Source organism: Rattus norvegicus, chromosome 19 (assembly GCF_021556685.1).
Source record: "Rattus norvegicus strain SHRSP/BbbUtx chromosome 19, alternate assembly SHRSP_T2T, whole genome shotgun sequence".
Lineage (NCBI taxonomy): Eukaryota > Metazoa > Chordata > Mammalia > Rodentia > Muridae > Rattus > Rattus norvegicus.
The window spans coordinates 35,373,630-35,397,452 of NC_141552.1; the positions used below are offsets into that span (position 1 = coordinate 35,373,630).

General features: G+C 44.0%; 1 pseudogene; it reads left to right on the top strand.

Moving 5' to 3' along the window:
- Positions 1-19,403: 19,403 nt before the first annotated feature.
- Positions 19,404-20,351, top strand: LOC147999370 (E3 SUMO-protein ligase NSE2 pseudogene; annotated as a pseudogene).
- Positions 20,352-23,823: the final 3,472 nt, after the last annotated feature.

Sequence of the window (23,823 nt, forward strand, 5' to 3'; positions counted from 1 at the left end):
AGCCCCATCAGGTTAAAGCAAGACGGCTTCCTTCAGGAAGATGCATCCGTATTCCTGTGCCATAGATGTGCCAAGCCCTGGCCCCCATACTCCCCATAGACTCCTACCCAAAGCTTAATGTGGCTGTGCTAAGACTCTGGGGTCTTGTGAGGGACACAGATCCCCACGAGGAGTGATGTCACCATTCGAAATGTCTGTTTGACTCCTCCCCATGACGCCACCCCTGAGAATAAGATGAATGAAAAGAGAGTCACAGCATGGTTTAGTCCTAGGCATAATTTGCTCAGTCCACATGGCATTTTCGTCTCCTCTAAAGTGAGTTTGTTTACTATATTGAAAACAGGGCATTCCTCAGTCAAAACCATTTTGGGGGCTTCCCCTAAACATAACAGAGGTAGGGGACTAAGTCCCCATTTCCATGCAATCAATGAGTCTGAGCAGAGGTCTGCTGGCAGCCAATGAACAGGACACGGCATTCCCTGTTGTAAAATCTGCCTTATTTCCTGGCTTTTTCTGCTAAAGAAACGTCATGAGAGACTCTCCTGGAAGAGGAAGGAGAGGGGGGAAAAAGTTCCAGGAAGAGACCAAATTTGAGCCAGACTTAAAGGTAAAATTTTTATTCATACATAGAATTTTGTTAGAGAGGTTTTACAACCCAGAAAAGATGAGTGGAGGGCTCAGAACAATGGAGGAAGAACTTTGGAGAGGCCCTTTGAGACCTCGGGACAATCACAGATACTCAATGTGCACAGGAGTGCACTGTGTCCGTGTGGCAAGCCCAGCCTGTGGACCTTGGATCCAGTAACAGGCCAAGGGACTGTGCTCCAAACTCAGCCTACCCCCTCCTTGCCTTTAGCATAACTGTGTAATCAGTGGGCTTGGTGAGCAACTTGACGCCTCTTCTGTTGGGACCAGGGCCTCTTGCTGCTGCTTCCGAGCGCACAGGGGGAAGGGCTGGGAACAGAGTGATGGCGTTCAAACACACCTGGGTGCTTTCCTCCAGCTGCTCTTGGGAAGCTGCCCAGCAACCCCGATTCTCAGAGCCGACACAGGCCTCTCCGCTCCATTTCATCCTCTGTGTCATGAGGGTACTCTCCAACTCCTCCAGGATGCCATATCATTCTAAACTGTGCTGTTGTCTACTGCCTCGTGTGAATTAACTTATTAAAATATTAGTGAACATTTGACACAGCCCAGCTAGCATGTGGGACTGTCACATTCTGACAGACTACCTTCCTGGGGATTTAATGACCTAAAAGGTGGACAGAGAAGTGCTGGACAGGAACACTGACTTGACCAGTAACCCCCATGGAAGCTTCTAACATACCAAACCCACCAGGATCTACCACTTCCAGACTGCAGGAAACGGGCCTGCAGGTGCAATCTTCCAGTCCCACAGTGCCAAGGACCAGCCTCGGTTTGGAGATGGGTTCTGAGAGAAGTCTCTGGGAGCAGCGAAAAAAACAACTCAAAGTCAAATCGTGGCTGACAAACTGTGTTCTGCTTGAAACAGCTCTTCCAGGCTGCTGGGGTATCATTGTCTGGCAAACCATGGACCCTTGCAAAGTTAAGATTATCCAGCACACCGATATCTTACTTTGCTTTTTGTGTAACACTTTATTTCCTTACGTGTTGCCAGTGCCCACTGTCTACAGACCGCCAGGAACATGGTCAGTTTATAATGGTTGCAATGACGAAGACCAAAAGGGGGAAACCTATAGTCTGTCCCCTACATTACAATGTACAAGAATACCTGTGCTCCTGGCGGGTGGGGGGCAGAGGTCCTGACAGTACCATACACATCATTTGTGTTTGACTTTGCCACTTCAGGGAGATTAGGCCAGTTTTAGAGTTTTATTAACTGGTGTTATCTAATGAGAACAGCAGACTGCAGTGGTTGGGCATTTCAAAGGCAGGGACCCTATGAAAGGAATGGATTCTTTCCTTAGCTAAAAGCTGGAAATGTCCTTGACTCTATGGGCAACTCTATCGTGGCCTGAGGCCTGAAACGCCAGAAGTGTTTAGGAATGTCTTCAGGCCTGCCCCCGCCAGAATCCAGGGGTGCTAGAAAGGAGGAAAGAGGGGGTTCTGGTGTTTCTTCATCTTTTTCTCCTAAAGGAGAATCCCTTTCCTTGGACTCCTAAATGGGGACTGACTGAAACCCAGAGGCACTTAGACACCTGGAGTGAGAGCTGGACTGGCCAGCTCATCTGTGTGAAGCATTACAAAGTGGAATGCAGTGACCTGTGGTGCCCGCTCCCAGGAACGCGCTGCCAGGGACCCGCTCTTGCTGCACGAGCTCTGCCTCTTTCTGTCTCTGAAGCTTTCTATAACAAAATACTCTTTTTAAAGCTCACCTCTGTGGTACAATAATTCTATTTTTCAACTCTGCCAGACAAGAACTGGAAGGCCACTTACCCTGTAGAAGTTTTGGGTGACTGCAAGTGTCGATCATCCTAACTCTTGATTTAAAAGCCCACCCAAAAGCTGAGCAAACCCTGTTACTCTCAACAACACCCTAACCATTTTCCATTTCGTATGCACAATAGGAGTTCCTCCTCCTCTAATACTCAGGGAACACTCAATTCCCATTTACTGAAGGAATTATTAATACACTTGCTTATAGGGTTTGGTTAGGATTTACAGATGAGCCAAAAGAATGCCTTTGGGACTGGGGGGGAGGAAAGGGGTGGACAGGTCTGCAGACTGGGTAGAGTCAGGGAGGAGCTGATAAACGAGCTATTTATGCCTCTCATCTCTCTGAATCATCCTCAGTTCCTGTGAGCAGGAACCGTAAGCCCTCCTCTACTCTCCAGTCCCCACGCAACCCTGATCCTCAGTTAAAATTAAAATGCCTGCTGGGTCTGGTACAGTCACAGCCACCTGTAACCTAAGCACTTGGGAAGCAAAATCAGGAATTGGAGGCAGCCTAGGCTACTGAGTTGATTCTAAGCCAGCCTGGGCTAATGGGATTCTAAGTTAGCCTTTGTTAGAGTGAAATTTGCTCAAAAACAGGAGTGAAATAATAAAAAATATAAAATAAAAAAGAAGCAAGCACCATTGTAAATATTAGCAAGATTCTCTTCTCAATTAACGTTCCTAAAAGTGAGGAAACTGAGGCACAGATGTTGTTTTAAAACACAAAATCCTAAGTGTTCAATTTACCAATGAAAGCCCGGAAGCCAGACATCAGGGTGAAAGCCCACTAGTTCAGAGAGGCAGAGAAAGCACCCAGCTGACCTTCCTACACTACTGATGTCCCAGAAGGAAAAAGCCCTCTCTCCTCCACCCCGTCTTAAATACCCTTCAACTCCAAGACTCTCCTTTCTCTTTCCTGGGTTGTCTTAGGCTCACTTCCTGTCAACTGTTTGCTTGCTCTGCCTCTTGACCTCTCTCTGACTCTATTTAGCTCGTGTTTACAGAAAGCTCTTGGGTGAAAGCCATGAGCTAGGACTGAGCCACACCACAACAAGGTTTTTCCAGTTCACAATCTTGGGGCTCACTATGGGATCAAATATCCTGCATCACAAAGAGGAAGAATTAAGGGTTGAGTGGCTGAGCAGGGATTCGAACATTCATTGCTTACATGGAGTATCTGAGGCACTCAGAGCCATCAGGTATGCACTGAAAGGGCAAGAACAGAAGGCAAGGCTGATCAGTACCCCAGAAAACTGACCTCGTGACTAAGTAAAGAAGTCTTTACCTTGCACTGTTAGAATGGGGCTGATAACTCTGCATCTCACAGGGGCACTCAAAGGCTACACTAAGGCCCCCTCATGGCCACCCATTCCACTTCAGCTGCCTTCGCCCCTGCTCAGTTATGCAATAGGAAGGGATCGGTGCCTCCAACACAGGCATCAGCTGAGACAGTCATAAAAGCCTTAAGAGAAGCCAAGCCAGGCCCCATCCTCACCAAGGAGAGCAGCTGAGTTCTGAAAACAGGGTTATTAACTTTACCAGACTCTGAAGTTGCCATGGATACCACTAACCCAACCTGGTATTTCTTCTGCCTCTTGGTCCTAAAACTGCTTTGCTCTTCAGCCCTGAGTCATCCTGGGAAAGAGTGGGTTTTTCTTCCCACTTCTCCAAATGGGCCCTTAAAGTACAAATGGGTTTTGAAGACTCGGAATCGGGGAGAACTCATTCCCTTCCGCGCCATCATTTCAATAATTGGTTCCTTTCAAATGCTGCTGTACACCATGCATTCACATGAGCGTGAACTTGTGTGGGTGAGCGTAACTGTGTTCTTAGAAAATGCGTCATATTTATGCTGCGAACACCAAAGACCATGGAATTATGAAGGAAGGTGTTGGTAGGAGAGGTACAAGCTCAGGTGTCTACATCTATGTCAATAATCAACAATGGTCACAGAGATCTTGAAAGGAATGTGTTAAGATTATGAACAACACAGAACAATGAAATCAATTTCATCCCCAAAATGATGCTCTTGAAAGTTAATGTTCTCAAAACCTCAGCAAACAAGCAAATTGCTTCCGTCACTGGCATTCCCAATAAGCACTTATCAGATGGACGACCTTGTGCACTGCTCTTAACAACTCACCCCCTTACCTCACTCCAGCTTCACAACTACATAAACCCAACCGGACAATTGTTGTCCGTTACAAAATGAGTTGTAGAAACACTAACCACTCCAGAGCGCTGCTGGAGAAACTTGCTTGAAATGTGCACTTCCCAGTGGATCGATGGGTTGATCGATGGCTGATGGCAGGAGGAAGAGTAAGCAACTGGAGCAGAATGTCAATGCCTGGGTTGGACAGACCTTGAAAATTCTCTCACTTCCCCGAATTCTGTATTTATCTTGTCCCCTTAGCAATTCTCAGATACTTAGACACTTGCTGTAAAATGAAGGTGAGTTAACGTGAGTCAGCTTAAGAAAAAGAGTAACCTGGGCACCTGCTCTGAGAGAAGCCACACACGTCCTGTAGTGGCAATCATGAGTGGAATTCAGACTAATCCTCTAGAAGACTGTCCTCTGCCAGGATTCTGTATCACCACAGGTTGGCTAGGGCTCTCGCCAGTGTCACCTTTGGCACGGTCATCTGTGTTGCTGTTCTTGGGATCTCTGCTATCTTGGGATCCAGATAGCAGAGAGCCATTTTCCATCCCCTGGACCACAGAAGAGAGGTCAGCAAAGGTGCTGGTGTGCTTCATGTTTCTTCCCATTCCACTGGGTTAAAGCAAACCTCAGAGCTGAGAAGGAAGGGGAGGGTGCGACATTTGAGCCATTGCATGGCCTGCTGCCTACACACAGGGAATGGGCATCCTGTTCTGTTCGTGGTTAATTCAAGGTCACTCTCCTCATGTTTTCTCTCATAACTGTGATCTCAGAAAACCATATTTTCTCTCTTCTCTTTCAGACACCCAGTCAACACCTGCCAATAGTAATGATTGCTTTTGTCTTATCTATCTTTATGAATAGTGAGTCTTCAAACCTGTGAGACAAATGCCATTCATTGTTTTCTTTGCCAGGCAGAGGTCCTGGGCTCAGGAGTGTGGCAACTGTGTTTCTGGGAGTTCTCACCTTGACAGTTTGCCATTGTGCCACTACAGCAGGGACCTGGGGAGCAAAAGCTCTTAAGGACCCTATAACTCTTGGGAAATTTCTCTAGGCTACAAGTCCTATTGAAAAACCCAACAGAAGAGACAGACCATGGAAGGGAAGGAAATAACCATCAGCAGTCTGAATCAAAGCTATCTCACCAGAAAGAAAACTCAGGCAGGGGTTGGCTTCAAAAAGATCTTAGACCTCATTTGTGCAGCTCCTTTAACCCTGTGTTCTTCCCATCCACAGATGCATGAAGTCTGTGCCTTGTAGCAATGTGTGGAGCCAAGTGTCTTCACCAGAGACCGTGGAGTCAGGTGGTTCATGTTGTAGGCCGTGAAGCCAGGTGCCTTCTAACAGCTTCTCTGGAGGGATCTTGACTCTAAAGTTGTAAAGCACCAAGCTCTTCAGAACAGCGGCCATAAGGACATAAATGAATCAATACTTAGGCATTCTGTATATCCAGGCATATTTACCACAGGAACATACTGGCTTGGGCCCAATTCTTGGACTCCTAACTGTGCTAGTCAATAATGCTCATCAATTAGAAACTAAAAGGGTTTTATCGCTCCACAACACCCCGGACTCCTGGCTCACGAAATAGATTTCAAGTCAGTGTGAATAGCTTGCTTCGCCCAGCAGCTGCATTGCTGAAAAGATTCTTATAAATCAAATCCTTCTAAAATGCACAGAACTTTCTATTCAACGGGAACGCTGTGATTAATCCTTTTGTAGAGTGAAGAGTCGTCCTATGTGATCTAAAATGGCACTACCACCTGTCCCCAGCTGTATCTCCCTCCTCATTGGCCCCTCGTGCCTGTCACCTGCCCCTACCCTTCTGTGAGGTCAGCTCTAGACATACATACCAGTTTTTAAAGTGCTCGCATCTTTGTGGCTGGGAAGCAAGCCAAAGGCCCGTCTTTTAAAACACGTGTCTTACAAACACCGTGGAAGAGAGGTGTACAGAAGACACATCACTGGCGTACAGAGCCCACAATATACAATCAGCATAAGTGCTGATGAGCTGGGCTGTGAAAGGAACTCGCTACTGTGCTCTGAGGGACTGGTTCCTCATCCCTCACTTGCAACAAACCACAGACAGCATCTTGGAAGACAGGCAGAAGCATAGTTCGGGATATTTTTTTTCTGCCCAACTCTACTCTTCTGAGTAGAAAATAGCACTCTCTAGACATCTTTATAGTTTAATTTTCTGTATATGTGCGCATACATACTATTTATATTATATATTATATCATATGTGTATCATATGCTTGTATGAGCACATGGAACTGGTGATGCAAAGCACTATGAGCCAACATGTGGGTTGTCTGCAAGAGCAATAAGTACTCCTAACCACTGAACCACCTCTCCGGTCAAAGGATTATACTTTCACTCTCAAGGATAAAGTCAAAGACCAGCCCAGTATTTCCCCATCTTTGGCCATTTGAAATTTTTTCCAAGCCCATACACAAACTGTAATGATATTTAATTCACTTTGTTAAACTCATTGTTTTTCACTTTGCCTCATGAAAAGGAATGAGGCCAGAGGACACTGAAGGCTTGAAACATGGTTGCAGACACTGAGGGCTTGAAACCTGGTTGCAGTTTTTCTGGAGCACAGTAAAACAAGTTCATAACTACATTTTTAGTGGATGAATTCTAGATGCTACCTAAGGTCATTCTGTGAGCCACCTACTAACAAGCATATCACAGGTAAGATTTGACTAAGGCATGATGGTCTCAGTCAGTATTACCTGTCCTTCATTCACCCAGCAGACATTACTGGTCCTATTTGTGGTGGTTTAAATAAGAATGTCCCCTTTAGGCTCATATATTTGAATGCTTGGTCCCTAAGTAGTAGAGCCATTTAGGAAGGATTTGAGGTGTGTCCTTGCTGGAGAAGATGGGTCCATATTAGAGGATTAGTTCACTGTGGGTGGGCTTTAAAAAACCCATGCCAGCCCAGAGTCTCAAGCTCTGTCTGCTGCCTACAGTGAGCTCTCAGCTACTGCTCTAGTTTACTGCTATGGTGATCATGGACTAACCTTCTAAAATTGTGAGCCCCCCCCCCCATTTATATGGTTTCTTTTATAAAAGTTACCTTGGTCATGGTGTCTCTCTGTTCTTTGGAGAACTCTGAAAGATTTAGGGTTCAGATTAGGAAAAAAAATGGCTGAACACTTTAAGTGAGCTTAATGGGACACCCTAGTAGGAGCATAGGATACTATAGTAATAAAGGCAATGTGAACTGGGAAGGCCTGGCTCAATACAGTTCAGAGGGGAAGAATATTAGCAAGTGGCTTTATAGACTATTTTTTTGTAGTGTTTGTACAAAGAATGTGACATATTTTGCCCATGTCCTAAGAAACTGCTTGAGGCTAAACAGAAGACTGGGCTTAATGGCCTTGACAGAGTAGATTTTAAGATAGCCTATTATTGATGACGGCACATGGTTATTCGTGATCACTCTTATGCAGATCTATGATGTAAAGGAGAAAGTCAAGCAAAGGGAAATATAAACTGTATTGTGAGAGGAGAAAAGGAGCACCAGGAAATGCAGTGTTGGAGTGAAGTCCTGTGCTCAAGAAGATTAGAAGTTTAAAGGAAAGGCTGATTCAAAATACAGTAAAAGGAGTGGTACCCTCGGGGTAAGACTCCAGCCAGCTAAGCTTCCAATTTGTGAAAAGGAATTAAAGGAAAGATTAAGCAGCAAAGGAAGCCATCAACAACAGAAAGCTTCTGGGTGATAACAGGTTATGTACCCATCGCTTTGAAGGAACAGACCTGTGTGTTTAACATTCCTGGTTCTTCGAGTGCTTATCTGTGAGCACAGAACCTCCAAGCCTCCCACGGAGACAAGAAGAATGCATAATTAAGTAGTGCTAGTCAAATATGGCCCAATTATCATTATGTCAGCTTCAGCACCACAAGATATCTAACAAATTACTAATCTGTTAATTCCTGGTCTCTACAAAATAAGCTACCCCTGGGTGTGCCCTCATCACCACAGAACACTGCTCTCATCCTAGGGATGGTGTGTCCTGTAGGATTTGCTCTTCCCAGAATCTAGGGTAACTGCAAGTTTGAGACAATGTTCATTGCTGAACCCTGAGCCTTAGAAGGGGATTGTACCTTAAAGAGGGCAGATTCATAGAAAGGGAGCTAAAGTAGAATCACATCCCAGAACAGGTTTGTTTGGAGAGTTATAGGCATCATAAGACCCTGCAGTGGGAGGGCCTGTGACCATGGATAGCATGATAGAGGTCCTGAGGGGGAAAAAAACCTCATTTTTGGAATATTACAATAGTTATAGCATCATATCATAAACAGCATGATGGAGCCCTTGAGGGAGATACAGACTCGTCAATTCCTATAATATTTGGAGATTTATAACATTGTGTCATAGGCTGCATGAAGGAGCTTGGAGAGAGAGAGAGAGAGAGAGAGAGAGAGAGAGAGAGAGAGAGAGAGACTTCAACTCTGTAAGGGAATTTCTTGCTCTTATGTGTGTGGGTTTTGTTGTTTTTCCAGGTGTGTGTGTGTGTGTGTGTGTGTGTGTGTGTGTGTGTGTGTGTGTGTGTCCATAGAATGTGACCTAGCCTATGTGCTACAAGTCACAAGATCCTAATAAAAGTAGTTATATATAACCCAAAGCTGTGTTGGTAATAGGAAGAGAGATGTTTATTTGTCATGAAAGCTACAAGTCACAGCACACTTTCATATCAATTCTGTTCAGGGAGGCAGACTGCAAGGCAACGGTTTGTAGCCCAGTTCCTGGGAGGGAGAGTAGCAGCTAGAGGATCTATGATCAGACATGGATAAGTAAGTTAGGTAGATAGCCTCCACTGACTGACATGTCTGTGCAGAATCCAGCAGGAATCTGACCCAAAGGAAAGGAAACAGATACAAAATGAAGGCAGAGGTGCCTGGCTTCCATCCTGCTTCTAATTACTTTGTACACCAAGTAAGAGATGCTTGTAAGCAAATCAGTTTCCAAAAGGTTGTCACAGTTGGGAGCATGAAGGCAAGGTGTTTTAGGAGCATGCACCGCGATGTTCAGACATGGTGGCATGTGGCAGAAAGCATGTGGGCAAGAGGGGGCAGTTTCAAAAGTCAAACTGTAGAGGCAGATGTAGACTTGGCAGTAATGTCCTCCAAGTTCACCCATGTTGTAGCATGTAACGGGACATTCTTCCCTTTGTAGCTGAATGACATCCATTATATGTAGTTACAGGTTGAGCTATGCATTAACCCTCAAAAGCTCAAAAGCATGGAGAAGCCGTAACTTTTGTAGCTAAGATCCTTGAACTGATAATTAAGGTGAAATAAGCTTTGGAAGATGGAGTCCTAATCCAATAGAAGGATGGTATCCCTGGAAGAAGCCACAACACAGAGGCACAGACACAAACAACCTGGTAGGGAACATGGCAAAATGGCAGCCCTCTGCAAGCTAAAGAGAGAGTGCCTCAGAAGAAAACAGCCCTGATTGCATTTTGAACCTGAATTTTCAGGCACAAGAATGCAAGAAAATAAGTTTCTACCATTCAAGTTGCCCGACATGTACAGCAGCACTAAACGGTTGATCATTGCATGGGGATCGTCTGTCGTGACTCAGTCATTCAGCTCTTGCATATATGGTGGGTAATGCTGCCATTGAACACCAGGGCCATGTGATCTCGTCTTCTCAATGCTTCCCTTTCTATTCTTTGGGATATATAGCCAGAAGCAAATTTACTGGATCACGTGTTAATTCTATGCTTTAATTGTTTTACGGAAACACTACTGTTTTCTAGTTTTCTAGAGTGACTACACTATTTTAAAATCCACACAGAACTCACAGGATTCCTATTTTCCACACATCTTCACTAGCAATTTTTTTTTAATTTTTTGTTTGCTTTTCAAATAGCCAACCCAACAAATGTGTGGTAGGTTTTCCTGCATTTGTGTAGAGAAGTGTGATGTGTAGTATCTTTTTCGTATGCATGCTGGACACACGTGTTTGGAAACGCAGTGTCTGTTTAAACTGTTTCGAAGTGTGTTGTTATTTGTCTTCTCATGGCTGAGTTTTAGAAGTTCTCTGTATCCTGCATATTAATCCATTATCAGGTATAAATTGGGAAATGGTTTCTTCCACCCCACTGGTTCCCTTTTCTCTTTGTGTTGACTTTTGATCATCTTTAAATTTTTTATGAAGTTCAATTTGACAATTGTTTTGTTTTGTTGTCTGGGACTTTGTTATATTATGTGAGAAATCAACACCCATGGCAACTCTGTGACATTTTGGCACTGAGTTTGTGGTTTTAGGCCTTTCAATCCATTTATCCATTTACAGTTAATCCTGTATGTGGATTTAGGCAAGGGTATAAGAACTATATGTAGATATCTATCATTCTTAATCCGACTTGTTGCAAAAACATTCCTTCCTCCACTGAATATTCTTGCTACCCTTACCAAAAATTACTTGACCACATATGTGAGGATTTATTTCTAGAATTTCTAAACTTTTTTCTGTTCGATTTTGTTCCAGTACTGAACTGTTCTGACTATTGTAGCCAAGTTAGAGGTCGGGAAGTTTGGATCTCCTAACTGTGTGAGAGCCCCCAGTCCATCACTTTGGGAAAATATTAGAGACAACTTCAAAGGAAGAAAGGCTGGGCTCATCAGCTCATGGTCACTTTATCATGCTGCTTCTGGGATGGTGATCAGGACAAGCATGACAGCGGGAACCATTGACCTCACGTGGCAGACAGGATGGAAGGGAGGGGCTGGGGTTTAGTTGCACCCAGTAAAGACCTTTCCCCGGTGGCCTAATTCTCCAATTAGACCCTGTCTACATAATTCCTACCAACTCCATAACCGCAGCTATGGCTGCATCCAAGCTTCAAAGATGGCGGCCATTAGAGAATCTTGAAGTCCAGACTAAAAACTGTTAGCAAGACTATTTTGGCTACTCAGAGACTCTTAATACTTCATGTGAATTTGGGAATGAGTTTTTGTATTTTTATGTAGAATGTCTTGAGATTTTTCTGAAAAATAGAGGCTGCAATGAATCTATAAGTTGTTTGGGGTGGTGTTGACATACTAATAATATTAAATATTCTAATCCATGAACATGGTATGCATTCCTGCACAGAGTTTTAATTCTTTCAGTATGCTTCATTAAATTTCTAGCATGTTATCCTTACCATGTTGTATACACAATTTTTTTTGTTATTTCCTTTTCCTATTATTTACTGGCAGGGTATAGAGATGCAATTGGCTCTCCTATGTTACTCTGAGTACATTGGTGAATTTGCTTATTAGTTTAAAAGGATTTTCTGTGTGGAAGAACATATCATCTGAATGCAGAGTGAACTTTTCACCTTCTTTTTCGTTTTCAATGCCTGTCATCTCTCTTGGCTGCTTAGTGTCTGGTCTAGAAATCCCAGTGCTTTGAGTAGACATGGTGAGGATGGGTGTTCTCGCCTTTTCCTGATGGCAAAGGCAGCACCTTTCCCTGGTGCAAGGGTTTAGCACAAAGTCTTCATATGTGACTTTATCAGGTTGGGGTACGTTTCTTCGCTTCTAGTGATCTGAGTGTGAAGAGTTATTTTTACACATCTGCCTTTACATTTTAAACAAGCACTACAGGTAGATCTGTGCAGAAATGATGCCAGTTGCTGTGCTTTCCCATCTATTTGCCTTTCCTGGAGACCTTTCTGTCTGGATATGGCCTCACTTAGTTTTCTAGCATCCTTTGGTTTCAGCTTAGAGGCTCCCGTGGTCTTGTAGGGCAAGCCTATGGGAACACACTCCTCCCACCCCATAGCTCGTGTTTACTGGGGGAGTCTTGGCTTTGAAGGACAGCCTTGGCTGCATTGTCTTTGTTTCCGGTCTCTTTCTTCCAACAGTTTGAATGTGTCATCCTACTCTCTTTGGGCACACAGTGTCTCCTGAGCAATCTGTGGATAAACAAACCGTGCAACCTAGATTGTCATAGGCTGCTTTTCTAGTGTTGTTCTCAAGAGCATCCTTTTTTGTCGTTTGACTTTTCTTAAATTGTGTGTGTGTGTGTGTGTGTGTGTGTGTGTGTGTGTGTGTGTGTGTGTGTGTGTGTACCTGTGTGCACATGAGTCCTGGTGCCAGCGGAGGTTGGAGGCCATCAATCCCATGAAGCTGAGGTTACAGGCTGCTGTGAACTATACAGTATAGGTGCTAGGAAGGGAACTTGGGTCTCCTGAAAAAGCAATGTACCTTCTTAACCACTGAGCCACCATGTGATTGCTGGAAATTGAACTCAGGACCTCTGGAAGAGCAGCCGGTGCTCTTAACCGCTGAGCCATCTCTCCAGCCCCTAGATTCATTTTTCATCTCATCTCTGGACTTGATGATTTCAAACAACCTACCCTCAAGTTCACTGACGCTTTTGCTTGATCAAGTACAAGCGTGAAGCCTTCCAGCAATGTTTTAAATTCAGTCATACTTCCAGCACCAACATTTCTGTTTTACCCTTTAAGCCCCACTCCCTTTTAAAATATTTTCAGTCTGTTTTATGCCCATTTCCCAACTACAGTTTATCTTTTTGTGCTGAGTGAATGTTGTGTTAAACTCTCCATCTAGAGACCCAGGTTTCTTTAATGTCACTTTCTGTTACTGTTTCCTCACCCAACCTTCATTTCCCTGTTTCTTCCATATGTCTTGTGAGCTTTTGTTCAGATATATGCATTTGAATAACTAGCCACGGTTCCAGTCTTTATGGGTTGGCTTATGGAGGGGAAGACACCACAGATCTGTCTAGCTGAGCTTTCCATCCTGTAAACATTTCCTGCTTATGCATTTCCTCTGGGTTCGTCTTATTACAATATAAAGGGCTGCTTTAAACTATTTTATTTTCTAAAGGGGCCCCTGCTTTTGCCTGGGAACGTTCAGATTCCATCTCCATTTTATTTCTCTTGTTTGTTGCATCTTGCTTCTCTGATGCTTGCTGCACAACTGCAGGCTCTCTGCCATTAGCACCTGGAGTTCTTGATTGTATTTGCTTTTCTTCCTGTGCTTTGTCTGCGTGTTTGCCTGTATTCTGCACCTTCCCAGCCAGTTTCCAGAATCATCCTGAAGGTGTTTGCATGCATATCTTACTGTTGCTTCAGCATCTGTCTGTGGGAATATGAACTCAGTTTAGATTGACCATGCATGATGTTTTGACAGAGATAAAAGACATTTCAATGGCAAAATCATACTCTTGCCATCGTATGAACAACTATCAAAAATTAATCTTTATATAATATCACAGCTTGGACATAAAGCAGGTTCCCAAAAGACTAATGTGTTGAAGACTTGGTCTTCAGCTGATAAATCCAATCACTGAGAGATGACTGGATCCCCAGGGCCCTGGCCAAACCCATGCCTTCTTTCTCCCAGGGCTCCGTGCCTCCCCAGCCAACAGCAATGAGACCAAGTAATCATGGGCTAAAGCTTCTGAAACTGTGAGCCTGAATAAATCTTTACTCCCTTACACCTTACATTGTTTCTCTCAGCTATTATGTCATGATATCAAAACAAAATAAAAGCCTAACACATCATACTTTACATCATATACATAAGTATGCAGATAGATTATAAGAAACATCGTACATTCTAAAAATATAAAACTGCTAGATACAATCATATCTGAGATCCTGACCACTTTCCACCTGTGTGTGTATAACCCTATCTCTATCTAGGTATAGGTACAGGTACAGGTACAGGTGCAGGTGCAGGTGCAGGTACAGGTGCAGGTACAGGTACAGGTGCAGGCCCAGGTACAGGTGCAGGTGCAGGTGCAGGTACAGGTGCAGGTACAGGTACAGGTGCAGGCCCAGGTACAGGTGCAGGTACAGGTACAGGTACAGGTGCAGGTACAGTTGCAGGTGCAGGTACAGTTGCAGGTGCAGGGACAGGTGCAGGTGTAGGTGCAGGTATAGGTACAGGTGCAGGTACAGGTGCAGGTGCAGGTACAGGTGCAGGTATAGGTGTAGATATAGATATAGATGATATAGATAGAGACAAAGACAGAAACAGAGATAGAGGTAGATAGATATTTCTCAATTACTATTAGGTTGAATCATAACAAACACATCATGGGTTGAAAATATAGGTCAGAAATGTACACAATACACATAACCTACCAAACGTCATAGATTAGGAACTCCTCGTGATCTTGTGGCTCACTATGAGCTACATTTGCTATTCTGCACCTCATACGTGTTATGCTGCATAACTTGCCTTAAAATATTATAGCTCAAAACTCAGAATCTGAAATATGCTTGGAGTATCTTCTGACTCTCTCTCTCTCTCTCTCTTTCTCTCTCTCTCTCTTCCCCTCTCTCTCTCTAAGACAGGGTCTCACTATGTAGGCCTGACTTCTCTGAAACCATATGTAGACTAGGTTGGCCTTGAATTCACAAAGATTCACTTGTTTCTGCCTTACAAGTTCTGGGATTAAAGGCACACACACTTGACCATGTGTATCACTTTTGCCACAGCTTAACATTGGGGTGAATGCCGTAGACTGAGCCATTATGAGCCAGGGCACATCTATCAGTGTATGAATGAATCTAGGACTCTTATGTGTAGAACCCAGTACATAGTAGCATTCAATAACTTATGCTGGAATCTAAGTGACTAGTCATAGAGTCTGAATTGTGGGGCTTTGTAGGGTTGCTGTGGCCTGTGCTGGACTTTCAGGACCTCAGGTGGCCTGGCCCCTGCTATTGAGAGACCAGATCTTAGGTTCAGACAAATTAGACAACCTGACCCAGGGTGGAACTCAAGTTAACCAAAAAAGCCAGCACCTAGCACCAGTTTCCACATTATGCCCTAACAAACCTGAGCCTAGCACTAGTCTCCAGGTTACAAGCCTGCCCCTGGGACTTCACTTCCTAACAACCACCAATCAGGAGGAAAGCAAAAGTTAAGTTTATGGTTTGGCTCCCAGCACCAGCCAATTATTTTAAAGGGTGACAAAATTCCATAATGGTCCCCCAGTCAGATGTGTGCCAGGCTAGAAACCCTCTTACTTGTTTCCTTACCTCTATAAATGCTCGCTTGAAATGGGGTTCAGGGCTTCACCCTTCCATCCTGCTGCATTAGGGTCAGGGGCAAGTCCAAGCTTGAGCTTGAATAAAAAACTACTAATGAGATAGCATCAGAATCAGTTCTTGGTGGTCTTTTGGGGCTCAAGAATGGGCACAACACTATGGCCCCTGTTGGCTGCTTTCTAGATCTCTAAAGTCACTTCTCTAAGGAGAAGAACCAGTCTTCTAAAATTTTTATTAAGAAGAAAAGCTATGTTAGAAAAGAACTCTTCCCAGAGTTCTATGCTGCAAGCATACTTAGTTGGTAGCAGAACTAGCCATATGCCTGGAGGAAATCAGCCAGATTCTGGGAATTTGTATATAAAGATCATAAAGAGAATACAAAGCTACTTTTATTCTTAAAAATTCTATGAAATGACAAGGTGGTGAGATTTGCATTGATCTAATTAATGAAATGGCTGGATATCCCCTTCCTGTATTCACACAATATCCTGCCAGGATACACTCCCTTGGCACTAAACATGAAGATGGTGACATAAGAGCTCAGCCAAAACCTTCACGTTAAAAAGTTGAAAGTGAAAGTGGAGCCTACACCTGGTCCAAATGCCCAAATCTTAATTTTCAAGAAACCAATTTGATCTTTATTTAGCTGACTAACAAGTATCTGGCCTTGATGACAAGAATCGTGAAGCTTGGCGACTGCAGCATGATGTGAAGTGGAAGCATCAAGGATCCCAACCCTCAATATGCAAAGAGTGAGAGTCTGTCAAATAAGATGTCTCCATCAAACCTCTCCCCCTTGACACGCAGGAATCTATGTGGAAGGGGAAGCAGAAAGAGTGTAAGAGTCAGAGAGGATGGATGACTCTAAGGAGACAGTGTCCTCCAGACATAATAGGACTGTGGCACACATAAACTCACAGAGAATGTGGCAGCATGTGCTGAACCTGCACGGGCTCAAGCCAGACAAGGTCTCAGAAATGAGAGTGAATATCTGCGACAAAGGAAAATACAGTTTCTCTAACGGAGCCTCACTGAGTATATGCACCACAGTGCGGGAGATGCTTCATGCCTGGGAGTAGCTGTCCAACACACAACAGACTCGGTGGTAGGTTTCTGGACTTTTGTCTCACAGAGCATTGGTTGGCCATTCCTCGTGTGATCAATCATTTGCTTGCTTATTTCTATTTCTAATTTTGTGGTTTTACATGCATGTGTATATGTTTCTTTGTTTTTGTTTAAAAGACAGAGGGAAAGAACATAAAGTTGGATGGAGAAGATCTAGGAGGTATGGGGGAGGGGAAATACACAATCAAATTTTAATGTTCAATTAAAAAAATGTCTCAACTCTGAGAATAAACTTGGTTATTCCCCAAGGATATATTGACTTTTGGAGGATTGATCTCAAGACCAATTTAATTTCATTTGTAAGAATATGGTTATTAAATGAACTAAAGGTTTTTTTGTGCCTAAATGTAGAGCACATAGCAGTCCAGAAATATTTCCCAGCCAGGGAAACGCTGAACGGAGACATTGAAGGAAGACAGATGCTTAGGTGTGTGAGAATTTGAGATTATGTCCTTAGAGTGGACAGGCTGTGGAATTCCATACCTAGCTCTCACATAGGGTGAGGCATGCTTGGGAAACATGAGACCCAGTTGAAAAATGTCACATGGCCTATTAGAGGACAACTGTAGTCTTCATGGAGGCACAGTGGTAAACTTATTTCCCTTCCATCCCCTGTCCTATTTAATCCTCTCACTCAGACTCTCTGATGTCTCTCCATAACATCTGTCCCCTTCCTTGAGAGAAGGAACCTCACACTTACTCCCTTACTAGGAACCTAGCCTCTGTGGTGATAGGGACCGTAACATGCATAACGAAGACTTAAAAGCTAAGAACCATATATAAAAGAAAAACACAATATTTGTCTTTTGGGGTCTGGGTTACCTCACTCAGGATGATTTCTTTTCTAGTTTAATGCATTTACCTGTGAATTTTATGACTTGATGTTTTAACAGCTGAGTGAATAAGTGTGTAAATGTAGCATGTGTTCATTATCCATTCATCAGCTGACAGACATCTAGGCTGTTTCCAACTTCTAGGTATTATGAATAGAGCAGCAATGAACATGGATGGGCAGTGTCTCTGCAGTAGGATGTAGAATCCTTTGGGTAGATGCCCAAGAGTGATAAAGCTAGATCTTGCGGTAGATCTAGTCCCAGCTTCCCAGGGAACTGCCATATTGATTTCCATAATGGCTATACAAGTTTGTACTTCCACCAGCAATGGACGACCCTCCAGTGGCAAAGTTACATTTAGTTGAGTCGTGGACTTAAGGGGCCCATTGAAATCTCCAAACATCTCAGGCTATTCCTGAGGCTTGTTCAATAATGGAATGCCCTATTATTGAAAACAACACTTCCATATCTCACTGAACATGGAGACGTTAAGCAGGTGCCTAATTAGAAGCTTCACCCCTTCCGACTAGTATCCATGATACTGGAAGGTACCTTGCATGCTGCCAGATGAGAAAAGTAATCACCAATCCAGTAATAAACCCTGCACCTTATAATGGTGGCCTGCCTACAGGATATACTAGTTCGACAGTGGCACACATGTTGTGAAAGTAATCAGCCACTCTCTGGTTGGATTTAAGGCCCATTCCACGAGACAAAACCCAGGCCTGACAATGCTAGGGTGGTCAAGAACCTGAGACTGCATAGGCTATGGGCTTAGAGGAAAACCAAATACTATTTTGCTCAAGGAACATAGCAATACAATGACTCCTAATGACATTCTTCTATACCCACGATCAGTGCCTTGCTCAGCCATCATCAGAAAAGCTTGTTTTTGCAGTGGATGGGAACTAACACATCAACTCATAACTGAACAATGTGCAGAGAGTGAGAGATATTGGAGGACCTGGTTTTAAAGGGGCATCCTCACCAAGCCCTCCTTTTCAAAGCTCAGGGACCTGCAGAAGAGGCGGCAGGAGGATTGTAAGAACCAGAGATAATGAATGACTCTAAGGAAACAGTGCCCTCTGGACACAAGACTGGTGCACGTATGAACTCACACGGACTGTGGCAGCACTCACGGGGCCTGCACAAGTTCAAGCCAGATGGGGTTCCAGTGTCGAAGAGGGGAAAGGACAAGGGTTTCCACTCCTAGCTAAAAAGTTATCTACAATTGATATGCAGCGGCAAAGGAAAGTTCATTTCTCGGTAATGGAGTCTCAGCGGGTATATTAATCAGACGTCAAGGGTAGGTAGGCAGTGTGTTCAGCAGAAGATGGCCGACACCAAAAGAACCCAAGGGACCTTTTGTCTCATTCACCTTTGTTTGGGCATTCCTTGTCTCATTAGTCTTCTGCTTGTATGTTTGTTTCTCTTTCTGAATGTGTGTGTGTGTGTGTGTGTGTGTGTGTGTGTGTGTGTGTGTGTGTGTGTGTGTTGATTGTTTGTTAAAGAAAGAGACCAAGAAAGTGTGGAGTTGGACAGTGAGGGGATCTAGGTGGAGCTGGGAAATGGGGAAAGGCATGATCACAATAGATTGAATCAAACCAATGGGTTTTTTTTTTTCAATAAGAAAGGAGAGAGAGAGAGAGAGAGAGAGAGAGAGAGAGAGAGAGAGAGAGAGAAGAGAAACATTCAAAAATATTTTTAAACACTATTTATTCTGAGAGTTTTTTGAGCAGTAGGAAGAGTAACATTTGAGCAATGTTCAGGGCTTTCCACAGCAGGGACAGACAAAAGAGCACCTGAGACATTCTACTGCAGGAGCACATGGAGGGCCTGCACTGTGCCCAGGAACTACGGTAGGCAAGCACGTCTTCTCAGAACCTTCTAGGGATGAAAGGGACACACACAAGAGATGTCTCATGGTGCCTAATTAGAACCGAAACCATCAGCATGTCAGAGCCCAGAAGGGACAGAGAAGCTTCTGGTAGTCTGAAGGTGGCAGTTTGGCAGGGAGCACTTGCCAAGGCAGGGTCCCAAGCCTACCCCCACAGGCTATAGCCAGAATAGAGGTCATAGCCAGAGGACTAAAGAGGATGATCCCATAGGACAGCAACACCGATGGGTGTCACAGAGATTGAGATACCCGTGTTAGCTGCAAGGGCACCAGAAAGGGAAGGTGAGACACACAGATGATTGAGAAATAAATACCAGAAAGACAACTTGAGACAAGCTTCCCCTTCTCTCTTTCTCTCCCTCTCTCCCTCACCCTCTCCCAAAGGGACAAGGCCGTGGTCGAATTTGCTGAAATGTATCTGGAACTAAACCCTTACATGAAGGCTGCCCGGTCTACAATAAATCATGTCAAAGAAGAAGCAGTGCCCGATTTAGATTTACTATAGGAGGAGAAATGTTTAGCTTCATAGGATAAAAATTCTGAGGCTGATTTTAAAGACAACGAAAACATACAGTTTAAGCCATAGCTAAAAGAACTAAAGAAGCAGTGAGGTGTGTGCAGACAGAGGGACCAATGGGACAGAAGAAGATGATGAAGATACGGTTGTGACCAACTTCATCTGCCCCATCACACAGCTGGGAAAGAAGTCGGTGAAGGACAAGTGTGTTGGCCACACCTCTGAAGAAGCCACTGTGAGCAAACCTTAGAACAAGAGAAACAAGGCCTGTTCTCCTGAAACTGACTGTAGTCACAATGTGGTGAGGACATCAGATTGCATCCTGGATGAAGCCCTGAGAAGAGCCATTGAATCTCAATAGGAAGAAATAAAAAAAAAAAATCTTCCTGAGTAGGAACGAGCTGCCTGTTCATGGGGGTGTCTGTATCCTGCCTCCACCCCACCCCAATAGTAAGGTCAGAAAGCAGTTAAGGGCTGGTTGCACAGAGCCCTTCATCTGAGGTAAGACTTGATGCTTAGCTGTGGTTGAAAACCTCTTTTTTATGTCGCACAATAAAAACACAATCACATTATATTCTTTATTTTTAAGCCTTCTGTCATTTTAAATAAAACGTTGATTGTCCTCCCCCAAAAAAAGAGAAGAAAAAATGTCAACCATAAAGGATAGAAGAAAATTTGTATGCAGTTGAATAAAACCTCCTTATTAAGTCATCAAAGTTACTGAGTGGAAAGTCAGTGGGAAGTATGACACCTCACTTCTGTTGTGTCATGTCAAAGACACAAAAGTCATTGGCTCCTGGGGCTACAGCCAAGCTGCCTGTGGCCTTCATGTCTGTTAAGGTCGGAAAAGTCAAGAAAAGATGGCATTGTCACAGACTGAATGCATTTGCAATTGAATGTTTCATGGAGCTGAGCTGTGTTTGTCCACCAATGCGTACACTGGAACACTTGGAGGAGCAGTGTTGGACCTGGATGACAGGTTGTAGACCTCTCTCTCTCTCTCTCTCTCTCTCTCTCTCTCTCTCTCCTCTCCCCTTTACCCCCTCCCCCTCTCCCCTCCCCTCCCCCCCCTCTCTCTGAGTGTGTATCTGTAAAGGGATATGTGTGTGCACGTAAGTAAACCTGTTAGCTGAGGCCAGAAGAGGCGCTCAGATCACCCGGAGCTGAAGCTGGAGTTACAGATGGTTGTCAGCTGCCAAACATAGGCACTGTGAACCAAATCCAGGTTTTCTGAACAAGGAGTCAGTGCTCTTAACCTCTGAGCCAAAAGGCTACATCTTGGTAACTTGTTCTGAACTGGACAGAGCACAAGAGGGATGTTGTGCTGTTTTCAAAACTTTCTGTAAGTTCGAAGTTGTTTTGAAAGCAAAATGCCCTTTAGAGATGGTAACAGTTGTTCAGGCAGCCTCCATGCAAATGTGAACATTGAGTCGAAGAGCGAGATTGATGAGGGTGACGTTGAAAGACTTGCAGACTGAGGATGAGGAAGCAGTGACATGGGGTGAAGTCTAAGGGGATGCTCAGTTTGGAGCATGTGATATTGCAAAGGCATTGGTAACTTATTTGGTAAAAGGAGACAGAACCACATAATTCATAGAGAACGTTAGACTTGAGGAAAGATTCAGATGAATTTGTTTTAAGTATATGATGAGTCAGAAGAGAGTGTTCCTGTGTGTGTGTGTGTGTGTGTGTGTGTGTATGTGTGTGTGCATTTTTCTGTATATGTGTGTGTATTTATATGCTATATATGTGTGGTTCTCTCTCTGTGTGTGTGTGTGTGTGTGTGTGCATTTTTCTGCATACGTGTGTGTATTTATATGCTATATATGTGTGGTTCTGTGTGTGTGTGTGTGTGTGTGTGTGTTTCTGTAGATGTGTGAGTCCTTGGTGGGGTTGGAAGCAGTCATGGGCTTTGATTGCTCTAATACCTGTCTGATTTTGCTTTTTTCCCCCAACTCCCTGATTGTCCACACCTGTAGAGACTGAGCCTAAAGAAGAGATTGATTGTTCTTGGAAAGGTGCCAAAAGCAAAAGCCAGATCCTTCCCAAGCTGTCTTCAGAGGAAAAATATGTTTTCAGTCCACACAAATTCTCCATGTCAAATGGTCTGTCACCAGCCTCGATCATCAAAGAGACTGAGTGCAGTGCGGTTGTGTAGATGTGTCATTCGATTGCCTTATTATTTAACGCCCTCAATAAAGGTGATGTGGCCCAAATACCATATCCGGGCACTTGAGGATCTCTCAAAATGTAAGACTATGGCCCCATTTTCTCTTGTCTCTCACTGGAGACCTGCTAATTGGAGCTGGGTGTGTTCTGCCCTGCCTTTGAGTTATTACTCGTTTTGTTCTGCCTCTTGGCTTCAACTCACTGTGAACAGAAATTATACCAAACCAGGTACCTGGAGAAGCTGAGCCACAGACCGAGACTTAAAGCTCCAGGAATCACAGTCACAATATGAATGGAAGAGGCCTACATGGAGGTGAGAGACTCTACCTCAAGGAGGCAGATGTGCCAGCGGGCATGTGCACCCTAGAACTGGATAGCTGCTTGCTTTTGTAATTATGATTTCCAGCCATTAAGACATTCTATCCCCAGAGGTTTTTTTTTTACTTACACCTGTATGCTTCTATCATCTGGGAAAAAAAAAAACCTTGTTTTACCAAACTCATTGTTTCCCATTCTCTGGGCCTCACTTAAAAACCACAGTTCCCTAAGAACAGCCCAATTCTATCAACATCAGCCACAAGAGAAGGTTTGCATCCACTGTTTTCTGCCATTCTTATCAGGCAGAACAGCCCGGTGTCCCACAGAGAACTTTAAGCAAAATTCTGGAATGTAACAGAGCATCCTAGACCCTCAAATGATAGGGGAGGGAACCAAAATTCTGAGAGAGAAGAACTCAGCAAATATCAACAGCACCGATGGCTGAGATGCAAGAAAGTTAAGTCTCATTCCAAACATTTATTTAGGAAAAAATAAATGTATTATTGAGTTTCATAGAAAAAATGAAATATCTCCTATAATTTCATGGTTTAGAGACACATCTACCATTCACTCAGACTAGATTTGAAACCCAATGGTAATGTAACCCCATTTTCCCCTCCCCTCCATTTCTCCCTTTCCTTCCCCCCCTATGGTAGAATCAACATGGACTGTAGTGTACCTCAGGCCTAATTGCTTCCTCCTTGAAAACACTATTTCCATCAATAGTTCAAGCAAGGTCTCAGAGGATAATCTTATTGGCTCTGATTCTTGTCTTGATGTGAGCACATCTCTGAAAGCTACCCACTAGAAGAAAGATACTCTGATGAGCTGAAGCCAAACAGAGCTTCACCCTAGCGAGTTAGGATCAGCTCATCAGAGTCTCTTGACTTGGGAAAGTTAGATGCTGTTGTAAAGAGGAAAACAAAATGGATGCACACCACACACAGAAGTCCTCCACAGAAAGCGCCTGGCAGAGTCAAGACTAGAATCCAGGCTTCTGAGCTCTGGCTCCATAGCTTCATCCCACTCTGGGGTTCTGACAATACAGCTTTGCATTTAGACAATTCTGCCCTGAATCTGGAGTGGTGACGGTAAATTCAGTGTTCCCTGAGCCAGGAGAGAGAGAGAGAACTGCGTCTGGGTGGAGACAGGATGCAAGAAGAGGAAAGATTGCTGGACCAGCTGTAGGTCCAAATCAGGGACAAGAGAGAGGGGAGAGAGGGGAGAGAGAGAGAGAGAGAGAGAGAGAGAGAGAGAGAGAGAGAGAGAGAGAGGTGACTTATAATGATTGTCCCACCTGTGCTGTCAGTGAAGCGGCCTCTGCACAATTGATTTAATCAACACAA